This window comes from Orycteropus afer, unplaced genomic scaffold (assembly GCF_000298275.1).
Source record: "Orycteropus afer afer isolate SDZICR_OR568_19922 unplaced genomic scaffold, OryAfe1.0 scaffold00288, whole genome shotgun sequence".
In the NCBI taxonomy this organism is placed as follows: Eukaryota; Metazoa; Chordata; class Mammalia; order Tubulidentata; family Orycteropodidae; genus Orycteropus; species Orycteropus afer.
The window spans coordinates 2,137,212-2,149,500 of record NW_006921875.1 but is presented as its reverse complement, the minus strand read 5'-3'; the positions used below and the strand labels follow the sequence as shown (position 1 = coordinate 2,149,500).

General features: G+C 45.3%; 1 protein-coding gene across 1 annotated transcript in view; it reads right to left on the bottom strand.

Moving 5' to 3' along the window:
* Positions 1–12,289, bottom strand: part of KAZN (kazrin, periplakin interacting protein) — a 668,025-nt gene that overhangs the window by 506,614 nt on the left and 149,122 nt on the right. The window lies entirely within an intron of this gene.

The window sequence follows — 12,289 nt, the reverse complement described above, 5'->3', positions numbered from 1 at the left end:
GCCACACCATTCTTCTTCAATTCATCATTCCTGGCATAGGAGATTATATGGTTGTCTGATTCAATAATGCCAAAACCAGTCCATTTCAGTTCAGTAATGCTTAGGATATCAATCTTTATGTGTTCCATTTCATTTTTGACAACTTCCAATTTTCCTAGATTCACACTTCATACATTCCATGTTCCAATTATTACTGGATGTTTGCAGATATTTCTCCTCAATTTGAGTCATGTCACGTCTCAAATGGAAGTCTCGAAACTTTTACCTTATCCGTATCAGTGAAGCTCTGGTAGGGTAGTGCCTAAGGCAATTGACTGCTAACCAGTGGACTGATTACACTCCTTGGAAGGAAGGTTGAGAAATCTACTTCTGAAGTGATACTGCTTTGGAAACCCAAGGAGGGGCTGCTATGAGTCAACTTGATGGCACATAACAACAACAACAACAACAACCATATAAGTAAGGCTGGTTTTACTCTGATGATGCAGCTCTTTCCCAGTCCTATTTTGAGAGCCTTCTAACCTAAGTGGCTCATCCTCCTGCACTGTATTGGACAATGTTTCCAGACTATTCATAAAGTTGTGCAGTAATGTATCAGACAGTATTTCTCTGTTATTCATAAAGTTTTCCCTGGCCAATTCTTTGAGAAATAGATGGCCTCTTCCTTCTTCTTAGCCTGTCTCAGTCTTCAAGCCATGCTGAAACCTGGGCACCATGTGCACCCCGCTGGGTTGGAAACACCAGTGACACAGCCTCAAGACTCACAACAACATGTCACCACAGTAGGACAAACAGACAGACAAGTTTGTCTCCCTTAGCTGTTCAAAACCTCTCCAACCTCTCCTTACCTGCATCCTACCCCTGACTCCTCACTCTGTCCTGGTCCCCTTGACCTTTTTCTCTTCTTTCTCCTGCTTTCCTGCTTTGCTGCTTGTCGGGCGTGCCCTGGGTTTCTAGATAGGTAGGGGGAAAAAAAGATCTCTCTCTCTCTCTCTCTCTCTCTCTCTCTCTCTATCCAATAATATATAAACCCAAAACCAAACTCACTGCCATTGAGTTGAGTCCGACTCATAGCAACCCCTCCTTGGGTTTCCAAGGTGGTATCTCTATGTAAGTAGATTGCCCCATCTTCCTTCTGAGGAGAGGCTGGTGGATTTGAATCACCAAACTTTTGGTTATCAGTCAAATGCCTTAGGCCCTACACCACCAGAGTTCCTTCTCTCGCTCTGTGTGTGTGTGTGTGTGTATATATATATATATATATATATATATATATGCCAAAGATTATTAGTGGTTGTCAGGGGTGGGAGGGAGTAGTGGTTGTCAGGGGTGGGAGGGAGGGAAAAGGGGAAGCTTTTGTTTGGGGGCATTGAGTTTATACTAATAGGTGATGGAATATTTTGGTAAAGAATAGCTAAAATGGTGGCACAAGAAGAAAAATATAATCAATGTCCCTGAGCTGTTATTGTGTAAGTTATGTTAGTGAAATGTCTTGTTGTGTATGTTTTCACCATGATAAAAGTAAAAGTTAAAAAAAAAAGAAAAAAAAGATTCCAGCTTGGAAACTCTATGGGGCAGTTCTACTCTATCATATTAGGTTGCTGTGAGTCAGACTTGTTGTTGTTGTTGTTATGTGCCGTCGAGTCGGCCCCGACTCATAGCGACCCCTCCTTGGGTTTTTGAGGCAGTATCACTACAGAAGGAGGATTGCCCAACCTTCCTTCTGAGGAGTGGCTATACTCCACCAATTTTTTTTTTTTTTTTTTTTTAAATAAATTGGTATTCTCAAAGAGCCTCTTGAGGGCAGGCCAGAACACTGCCTTTTAAGGTAGACAACATTGCAAAATTGTAAATGAACTCTTTCCTGTGTTCATTGGGCAGCCCACTGGACAGCTTCAATACTGATTTTCTACCCAAAGAGTAGGAGCAGTGGTAGTTCAGTAGTAGAATTCTCGCCTTCCATGCGGGAGACCTGGGTTAAAGTCCTGGCCAATGCATCTCATGCTCAGCCACCACCATCTGTCAGTGGAGGCCTGTATGTTATTGTGATGCTGAATGGGTTTCAGCAGCGTTTTCAGACTAAGATGGACGAGGAAGAAAGGCCTGGCAATCCCACTGTGCATGAGCTCACCATGAGCTGGGAGCCAGCTCAATGAGAAGGAGCAATAACCAGCCAAAGAGTGAGCAAACCAAACCATAGCCACACCTTTCCTCCTAACAGACACGGTGTCTGAGCCTGGGATGGGCACTGTTCTCACTGTCAGTTCCCTCCTCCTCAGGGACCTTCAGGACCTTCACAAGACAGAAACTACCTGAAGTGAAGGGAAAGAGCATGCCTTAGCAGAGAGGCATCTGCTGTCACACACTCTCAACCCCAGGCCCCGTGACTACCAGGAGCCTTCATCATGTTGCACATGTGACCAGAGGCTGACACACTGGCTGCTTAAGAATGCTTTTCCTTTTCTTTGAATTTCTTTAATATTGTCTCTCCACCCACTGCCAGTGAGAACTCCACACAGATCCAACTGCCCAGCTAATTGAGAACAGGAAATAATAAATAAATAAATAAGAACCCTTTAATACCCTTGACCTACTCTGAAGAACATATTGCCAGGTACCTCTTGAGAAGAGATTTGTCCCTCAAGTATCCAAGCAGACAGTAGCAGCACCACCTACTTGAGAAACAAACAAACAAAAAAAAAAACCCAACCAAACTCACTGCCATCATGTCGATTCTGACTCATAGTGACCCCCTTTGCGTTTCTGAGGTGGCAAATCTTTATGAAAGTAGATTGCCCAGTCTTCCTTGTGAAGAGTGGCTGGTAGGTTTGAACCACTAGGCTTCTGGTTAGCAGTCAAATGCCTTAGGCACTACACCACCAGAGCTCCACCTACTTGAGAGTTGCACTAAATTGTAGGAATGAAAATGGAACAGGTATGAGGCAACCAGATGGCTCAGGCTTGGCCATGGGCAACCTCAACTGCCGATCCCAGAGGGCATGACTTGGTGGTGTGAGCTGCTGTCAAGTTGGCCCCCAACTCATGGCCACGCCATGCACGATGGAAGAAAATTCTGCTCAGTGCTGTGCCATCCCCATGATCAGGTACAGCTCAAACCTTTGTAATCTATAGGATTTCCATTGGCTGAATTTTGAAAATAGATCACCAGGCCTTTCTTCCTAGTCTGTCTTAGTCTGGAAGCTCCACTGAAACCTGTTTAACATCAAAGCAACACACAAGCCTCAGTGACTGACAAGTGGTATTGATGGACAAGGTGTATTGGCCGGGAATCAGACCTGCATGGGAGGCAAGAATTCTACCAATGAACCACCACTGCCCCCAAGAGCAAGACTAGGTACACAGATCAGAAAGGAAGAAAAGTATTAAAACAGACCTGATGATACTTATTCCACAGAATGGGTATCAAGAGTCATAAGGTGATACTGGTTTCTCAAGCTTCTTTGGCACCTTTGCCATTTGGGGCTGGTTAATTCTCCATTCTGGGGCTTCCCTGTGCATCACAGGATGTTGAACAGAATCCCTGGCCTGTACTCATTACAGCCATTAGCTCCCCTCCCAAAATTGTGACAACCAAAATGTCTCCAGACACTGTCACATATCCCCTGGGGGACAAGACTGCTCCCAGTTGAGAACCATGGAGTTAATATAAAACAATCAAGCACAGTGCCAGCTCCATAAATGACAGCAGTCAGCATTTAAATGATGGTGCTGTTAGAGACCTGAGATAATCAGGTACATTTGTCTGCTAGAGGAAATTGTAAAATGCCCCAATTCTTCTTCCCTGGGCTTGTCCATGTGCCTTACTTTGGCCAAGAAGATGCTAACAAGCATGTCACAAGCAGAGGCATGGGAAACACATATGCAATTAGGCTGGTCCTCTCTGGCACCTCTGCTGTTGCCATGAGAACAAGCCCAGGCTAGCCTGTGGAACACAGGGACATGTGGAGCAGAGCCCAGTCATCCCATTTACCCCAGCTGAAAGATTGCTGAGCCCCAGCTATGGAGCATGCTTAGTCAAGATCAGAGTGACACGTGTCTCACTGCAGCGTTGGGGTTGTTTGTTACACAGTATTATTGTGTAATATTGTGACCATCTATGGTCTCGACAGCAAATAACAACATAACAACATGGTGAAGCTATTGTCTTGTATCACACTTTGCCATTTTGAAGTCCCAATACCACAAATCCAAAAACCAAACCAAACCAATCTTATGGCTGTTGAGCTGATTCTGAGTCATGACAACCCATGTATTACAGAGCAGAGCTGCTCCATAGGGATTTCGTGGCTGCACTCTTTACAGAAGAAGATTGCCAGGCCTTTCTTTGGCAATGTCCCTGGGTGGGTTTGAATCGTCAACCTGTAGGTAAGTTGTTGAGCCCAAACTTCTGTGCCACCCAAAAACCAACAGGGCCAGGAATACCTAGTTGTTCTTTATTGTGGTATGTAAGGGAGGAGGGGGAAAAGTGGTGGCGGGAAGGCAGGATTAATTTTACAGCTGCTACAGGTTGATTTTTAGCTACTGATTGCACTAGGGGGCTATTCTGCCCTGCCGATGTCTGGGCTAATTCTGCCCCTAACTTTCAACGTTCAGCATTTCTTCCCTCGTGGAGGCCCAGCTCTGGTTCTCTGGTAGTAATAGATGATTTAGCAACTGTCAGGTACTAGGGCCAGTGAGAAGCCAGAGTGACCTTTCACGAAATAAAGTGTGTGGCTTCTAGTGAGTGGCTTTCTAGCAGGCAGGAGAGATCCATCAGAGCCCAAATGACTGCAAAATGCCCCACTTCCCAGGGCCCGGCTTTCTCTCTGGTCCCACAGGGCGAGAGCTCCATGCCAAATGTGCTTTTCAGGATGCATCAAAATGTTCACGATGAGAACAGTGTCATTCCAGCCTTGTTGGCATCAACCTGAACCTACATAGGGACTCAGTGGCTGGCAGTTTAGGCCAAAGACAGAGAAACAAACAAACACACGCACTTTAACTTCGAATAGATTCCTATTCATGGCAACCCACCATGTGGAGAATGGAACTGAACTCCACAGGGTGTTCAAGGCTGAGATCTTTCGGGAGCAGATTGCCAGGCGTTTTTTCTGCAGCACCTCTGGGTAGACTCGATCTGTCAGTTTTTCATTTAGTGGTCCATTGTTTAACTGATGGGCCACCCAGTGATTCCTAATACAGGAACAAACCAAAACCAAAACCAAACTCACTGCTGTCGAGTCGGACCCAACTCATAGTAACCCTTTCTTAGGTTTCCGAGGTGGTATCTCTATGGAGGTATATTGCCCAGTCTTGCTTCTGAGGAGTGGCTGGTGGGTTTAAACCACCAACCTTCTGGTTAGCAGTCAAATGCCTTAGGCACTACACCACCAGAGCTCCTAATACAGAGACAAAGACTCTGAAACCTATATCCTCGTGACATCTCCCCTGCCCCCCGACTATCACTTGAGGCCTACCCAGTGTCATCAAGCCTTATGGGATCTTTTTCCAAATGGCTCTGGGACTTATTCTCTGTATCTCCACTGCCACCATGCGAGGCGTCAACATGTCAGGCACACATGACTGAGAAAACTGCCCCTCTAGTCTCATCCCTATACTGCAGCCAGAGGGATATTATAAATGCAAATGGTATCATGCCTTTCCCCAGGTCAACCCTTCAATGGCTTCTATTAGCTTTGAGGTTCAGACCCATACTCAATGCTCGGCCTTGCATTGTTTCTAACCCCATCATGTCTTTCTCCTTCCTCCTCCCTGTCTCTGCTCATAGAGCTCTGGTTATCTGGCATCTTCTCAGCTTGTATTCCCTGCATCATGCCCCTTCTATATTCAACATGCTGATTCCCAGGCTATGGTGCTCTCCTGTGTCAATCACCCAGGGATGCATAACAGGCCATTTCAAATTCAGTCCAGCATTCTGTCAGACAGTGTCCTGTTGTTACCCATAAGGTTTTCACTGCTAATTTTTGGGAGTAAATGGCCAGGTCTTTCTTCCTAGTCTGCCTTAGTCTAGAAGTTCCATTGACATTTGTTCACTAAGCACTTGGTGTCTCTGGGTGATACAAATGGTTAAGCACTCGGCTACTAACAGAAAGGTTGGTGGTTCCAATTTACCCAGAAGAAGGGCCTGGAGATCTACTTCCAAAAAATCAGCCACTGAAGTCCTACAGTGCACAGTTCAACCCTGACACACATGGGGGGCCAGGAGTCAGAAGCAACTCAGTGACAGTAGGTTCTTCTGGGCCCCTGGCAGGCCTACTTCTTGAGAGCTGTCTCACTGGACTTTCTGGTCTAAGCTTTTCATGACTCCAAGTCAAGAGTTCAATGCCTGTGGCAGTTTCATGAACTCTCAAAAGACAGGTTTCAGTATATCATTCTTTGTACACCTTTGGACACAGAAGAAAATAGATATTTTGTGTATGAATTTGGTTCTTCATTCCAGGATTCAAAGCCAAGAATTTGGGCTCTAGAGTGAGACTCATGTGGGTTTGAATCTCTGCTCTCTCACCACCAGTTGTGTCCTTGGGAAAGTTCCACCTCCTCTCTGTGCCTTAGGTTCCTCATCTGTGTCATGAGGGTGATGATGGCAGGCAGCTTACTTCCCCTGAGGGTCATGAGGATTCAATGAGGAGAGGCAGGTAAGTCACTTGCACAGCTGCTGGCACTTGCTAAGCACCCCCAAAAAAAGAGTATCTGCCCTCATCATCTTCATTGTCACCACTGTCACTTTCATCATCATCATCCGATAGATACCACATGCCTATTGTGAGCTATCATCTGTCTGTCAATTTGTCGTACGATAGTGGCTTGTGTGTTGCTGTGATGCTGGAAACTATGCCACTGGTACTTCAAATACCAGCTAAGTCCCCCATGGTGGATAGGTACTTCCGTAGTGATACTGCCTTGGAAACCCAAGGAGGGGTCGCTATGAGTCAGATCCGACTCAACAGCAGTGCGTTTTTTTTTTTTTTCTAGACTAAGACAGACTAGGAAGAAAGGTCTGACGATCTACTTCTGACTCATAGTGACCCAACAGGATAGAGCAGAACTGCTTCATACTGTTTCCAAAGCTGTCAATCACTACAGAAACAGATTGCCACATCTTTCTTCCGTGGAGTGACTGGTGGGTTCGAACTGCCAACCTTTTGGTTAACAGCTGAGGGCTTAACCACTGCATCATCAGGGCTCCTTCTTTAGAACATTAGCCAGTGAAAACCTTATGGATCACAACAGAATACTGTCCAACATAATGCTGGGCTGGAAGGCCTTACACAATAGTGGCAGCAATGGACTCAAACATACTAACAACCATGAAACTCGTGCAGGACCAGACATTTGGTTGTGTCATACTAACAACAACAGAACAACTAGCAGGCAGCTAACAACAGAAGCACTAGGAGCCACACTGGGAACCCTAGATACTAAACCAAAAAACCAAACACTGCTGAGTCAGATCTGACTCAGATCCGACTCAGCATCCCCTTCTTGGGTTTCTGAAGCCAGAAGTAGATTGCCCTATCTTCCTTCCAAGGAGTGGCTGCAGTGGGTTTGAACCTTCAGCCTTCTCGTTAGCAGTCAAATGCCTTTGGCACTATGCTACCAGATCAGTAAAACATAGTCTGGGCAATGGATTCACTCCTGGACTTGCTCATTTCAGAGCTCAGAAAGTATCTCTAAACTCAAGGATCTGGTGATGGCAAACACATTTATAAAACACAAGCAAACAAACAAACAAAAAAAGTCAAGTGACAGTGTCCAGACAACCACTGCAGGACGTAAAAAAAAAAAATCGCCTTTAAATGATCATCATTGGCTGCCACCAGCTGAACACTCCCCGGGCAGAAGAGGACATGAAAGGGTAAGAAATAGCAGCTATTGATTGAATAGTGCTACTCACCAACCTGAGGCTGGAGCTGCTAATGCTGCTGTGTGGGAGCTGAGTCACAGACCTCCTTCCAGGCAGGGGCTCTCTTTGATGGGGCATCATTAGGAGTATGCCTGTATGTGGCTCTGAGTGGGGGTTTGTGAAAACCCTCTGAATTGTACATTAAACAATTCCTAACCGAACACTTGGCAAATTTAGGAGGGAAATACAAGTCAGTGGGAATTTGGCAGTTCAAACTCACCAGCCATTCCTTGGAAGGAAGATGGGGCAATCTACTTCCATAGAGATACCACCTGAGAAACCCAAGGAGGGGTTGCTCTGAGTCGAATCAACTCAATGACAGTGAGATGTGGTTTTTTTCTTGGGGGGGGGGGGTGGTTTATTTAGCAAAACAAAGTCCTAATATGCTCCCTTACATAGCCAGAGGAAGAAAGTTTTCTGTGTGCTTAGGTGAAATGAACAGGTACACGGGAGGGTAGGTCTACATCTGCTCCTTGGCTGGTCATACGCTGAGGGGAGTGAAATTGAGTCAGTGAAGCAGAATGCTACTTGTTCCCTCTAATTACCTCTGAATCCTCCTTCCTGGAACCTCAGCATCAAAAATCCCATTTCTAACCAACCCATGGGCCTCTGCAGAGATGAGGGCATTCCGATGAGCATGTGGTTTTCTCATCGAGGGAAAGGAACAGCCAGGTTTCTGGGTGCAAATGGCTTCTGTAGAGTGAAGCAAGCTTTTATGGATGCTCATGTGTCCACAGCTGAGAAAGGCTGACCCAGGAAGAAGAAAAGCAAATACCACCATCACTGGATCCGAAGCCGCTCAAACTTGTGGATCTGGAGTTTGAAAAGGAACATGAAGCACCTTGGTCTGATTCCATTAGCTCTGAGCTGAGTGATCACTGTGTAAGCTCTGTGAAAGAAAGGTCAGGGTTTATTCTTCCCCACACCTCCAGTGCCTAGCACGGTGCTTGGCATGTAGGATTAGTGAATGTCAGATGAATCGTACTTAATTCAAGAGGGCTGCCCAGCTGAGAAACAAAACCCCAGGATGTGAAGCCTTATGGACTTCAAATAACTACTCAACACACTGTTTGATGACTTTGGTGTAAATGAATCAGAAACACATGGTCTAGATGTCCTGAAAATTCACATGGCAAACAAACAAATACAGGAGAACAGGCCTTGGAACAAAAACTTAGGTTGTACATAGCATCCAAAATGGTGACCAATGACTCCTAAACTCTGAAGGAATCCTCTGGCTCTTTAATAGCAGTAAAGGGTAAGGCGGAAAATCAGGTTTGTAAGTGAAAGGAAATTACACCTTCAAAGGAGAAGCCTTATCATCATCAAATGGACTTGGAGAATTTTGGAGGAAAAGACCTGCTATGACCAGGAAGTCAATGGTCAGTTAGGGGAGGAACTCCCAGCCTGGTGGAAAGTCCTGGCACAGTTCTCAGGATGGGGTAGTGGTTCTGAACACTTTAGAAGGGATTGATTTTAACCATGGTCATTGCAGCACTCACTTTCTGGCCCTTTATCAGGTGCTGCAGTTGGAACAGAACTGTCATTACCTTGTATCCTCTTATGTCCCTATTGCCTTTAATTGCAAAGTCCTCACTTGGTTCCATAAAGCCATAAACTCCTTCTCACTCATGCTGAGATGTGCCCAATCCTTACAGTTCTACCTGATAGACCTCACCCTAGCACTTCACATCACTGTTGCTGTTGTTGTTATGTGCTGTGGAGTCAGAGTCAGACCGACTCATAGCAACCCCTCCTTGGGTTTCCGAGGCAATATCACTATGGAAGTAGATTGCCCAACCTTCCTTCCAAGGAGTGGCCAGCCTTCTAGGTAACAGTCAAGTGCTTCAGGCACTGTGCTATCAGAGCTCCTAAATCATCAGTTGTATTAAAAAGATACATTTTACACATTGATCACAACCTAGTGACACCCAGGCCAAGGTCCTTGCATACCAATGCACACTGGTTGAGAACCATTCAAGAAGGTAGTTTGACTTTAGACCACACCATATAACCTGTGGTCTCTGAACTAGCTCCTCGGCCAGGAGAGGAGGGAGAGGGACTTCAGGACGCTGACAGCTTGTCGGAGCTCACAGAATCTGGAGGCCCAGAGGCTAAAATGGGGAAAGGTGGGGTTTAAACAGGGGAAGGTGGGGTTTGCACAGACACTCCCAAATGAGGTAAAGAAAAGTGTGGGGCAAAACGGAGCTGATGTGAGATGGATCGGGGGAGGGCAAGGGCCACCTCCTTCTTCCTCTGGGCTCGCTTGTTTGAGAATCAAACCCTGGTGGAGAGTGCCAACAGGGTTCTTCTCTGATTTCTAAAGTGTATACTAATGATACAGGTTTTTAATTATATACTCACGCCCAGAGGGGATAGGACACATCTTTTGAAAAGTCCAATAAACAAATAAGCAGGTATAATTGAAATCTCTGGTGTTTTCATTTGCACAAGATTTCACTTTGAAGTCTGACCACATTGCCCTACCCCCTCCAATCGTGCTGAAGTTTTCTGTGGAGAACAGAAACTGGAGACAAGAATTGCTTGACCAAGATCCACTCAAACCAATTCTTGTGGATGCTGTGGCTGGCTGCCTTAGAATCAGCCTCCAACTCACAGTGACCTCATGTACAAGGGAATGAAATGCAGCCTGGGCCTGCATTTCTAATTGGCTTCAAATTGGACCATTGTGATTCATAGGTCTTTCATTGGTTGATTACTGTAAGTATATTGCCAGGCTTTTCTTCCTAGTCTGTTTTGTCTGTAAGTCCCACTGAAACTTGTTCATCACCATAGCAACACGTGAACCCTCACTGATGGATGGTAGCTATGCTTGTGGTGCACTGGCCAGGAATTGAACCCAAGTCTCCCATATGGAAGATGAGAATTCAACCAGTGAACCATCAACTACTATTTCCAAACCAATTCGTGTTGTTGTTAGGTGCCGTCGAGTTGTCTCCGACTCATAGCGACCCTATGCACAGCAGGACGAACCACCGCCCAGTCCTGCACCAGCTCTGCCATCCTTGCTATACTTGAGCTCATCGCCACAGCCACTGTGTCAATCCATTTTGTTGAGGGCCTTCCTCTATTTCATCAACCCTCCACCTTCCCAAGCATAACATCCTTCTCCAGGAAATGGTCCCGTCTGACAACATGACCAAAGTAGGTGAGACAAAGTCTGGCCATTCTCACTTCCAAGGAGCGTTCCTGCTGCACGTCCTCCAGGACAGATTTGTTAGTTCTTTTAGCAGTCCATGGTAATTTTGGCATTCTTCGCCAGCACCACAACTCAAAAGTATCAACTCTTCTTCAGTCTTCCTTATTCATTGTTCAGCTCTCACATGCACATGAGGCAACTGAAAATACCATGGCTTGGGTCAGGCGCACCTTAGTCCTCAAGGAGACATCTTTGCTCTTCAGCACTTGAAAGAGGTCCTTTGCAGCCAATTTGCCCAGTGCTGAATGTCGTCTGATGTCCTGACTGCTGCTTCCCTTGGCACTGATTGTAGAACCAAGCAATGTGAATTCTCTGACAACCTCAATCTTTTCTCCATTTATCACAATGTTACTTATAGGTCCAGTTGTGAGGATTTTTGTTTTCTTTATATTGAGATGTAATCCACACTGCAGACTGTATTCTTCAGTCTTCATCAGTCAGTGCTTCAAATCACGCTCACTTTCAGCAAGCAAAGTTGTGACGTCAGCATATTGCAGGTTGTTAATGATTCTTCCTCCAATCCTGATGCTACATTCTTCTTCATATAGTCCAGCTTCTCGGATTATCTGCTCAGCATATAGATTGAACAAGTATGGTGAAAGGATGCAACTCTGACACACTCCCTTCTTGATTTTAAACCATGCAGTGTTCCATTTTTCTGTTTGAATGACAGCCTCTTGGTCTATGTACAGTTTCCTCATGAGTACAATTAAGTGTTCTGGAATTCCCATTCTTCTCAATGTTATCCACAATTTGTTATGATCCACATAATCAAATGCTTTTGCATAGTCAACAAAACATAAGTAAACATCTTTTTGGTGTTCTTTGCTTTAAGCCAAGATCCATCTGACATCAACAGTGATATCCCTTGTTCCACATCCTCTTTTGAATCCAGCTTGCATTTCTGGAAGCTCTCTGTCAATATATTGCTGCAACCGTTTTTGAATTATCTTCAGTAAGATTTTACTTGCGTGCGCTATTAATGATAAACCCACTGCTGTCGAGTCAGATCCAACTCATAGAGACTCCTCCTTGGGTTTCTGAGGCAGTATCACTATGGAAGTAGATTGCCTCAACCTTTCTTCTGAGGAGTGGCTGGTGGGTTTGAACAACTAGCTTTCTGGTTAGCAGTCAAATGCCTTAGG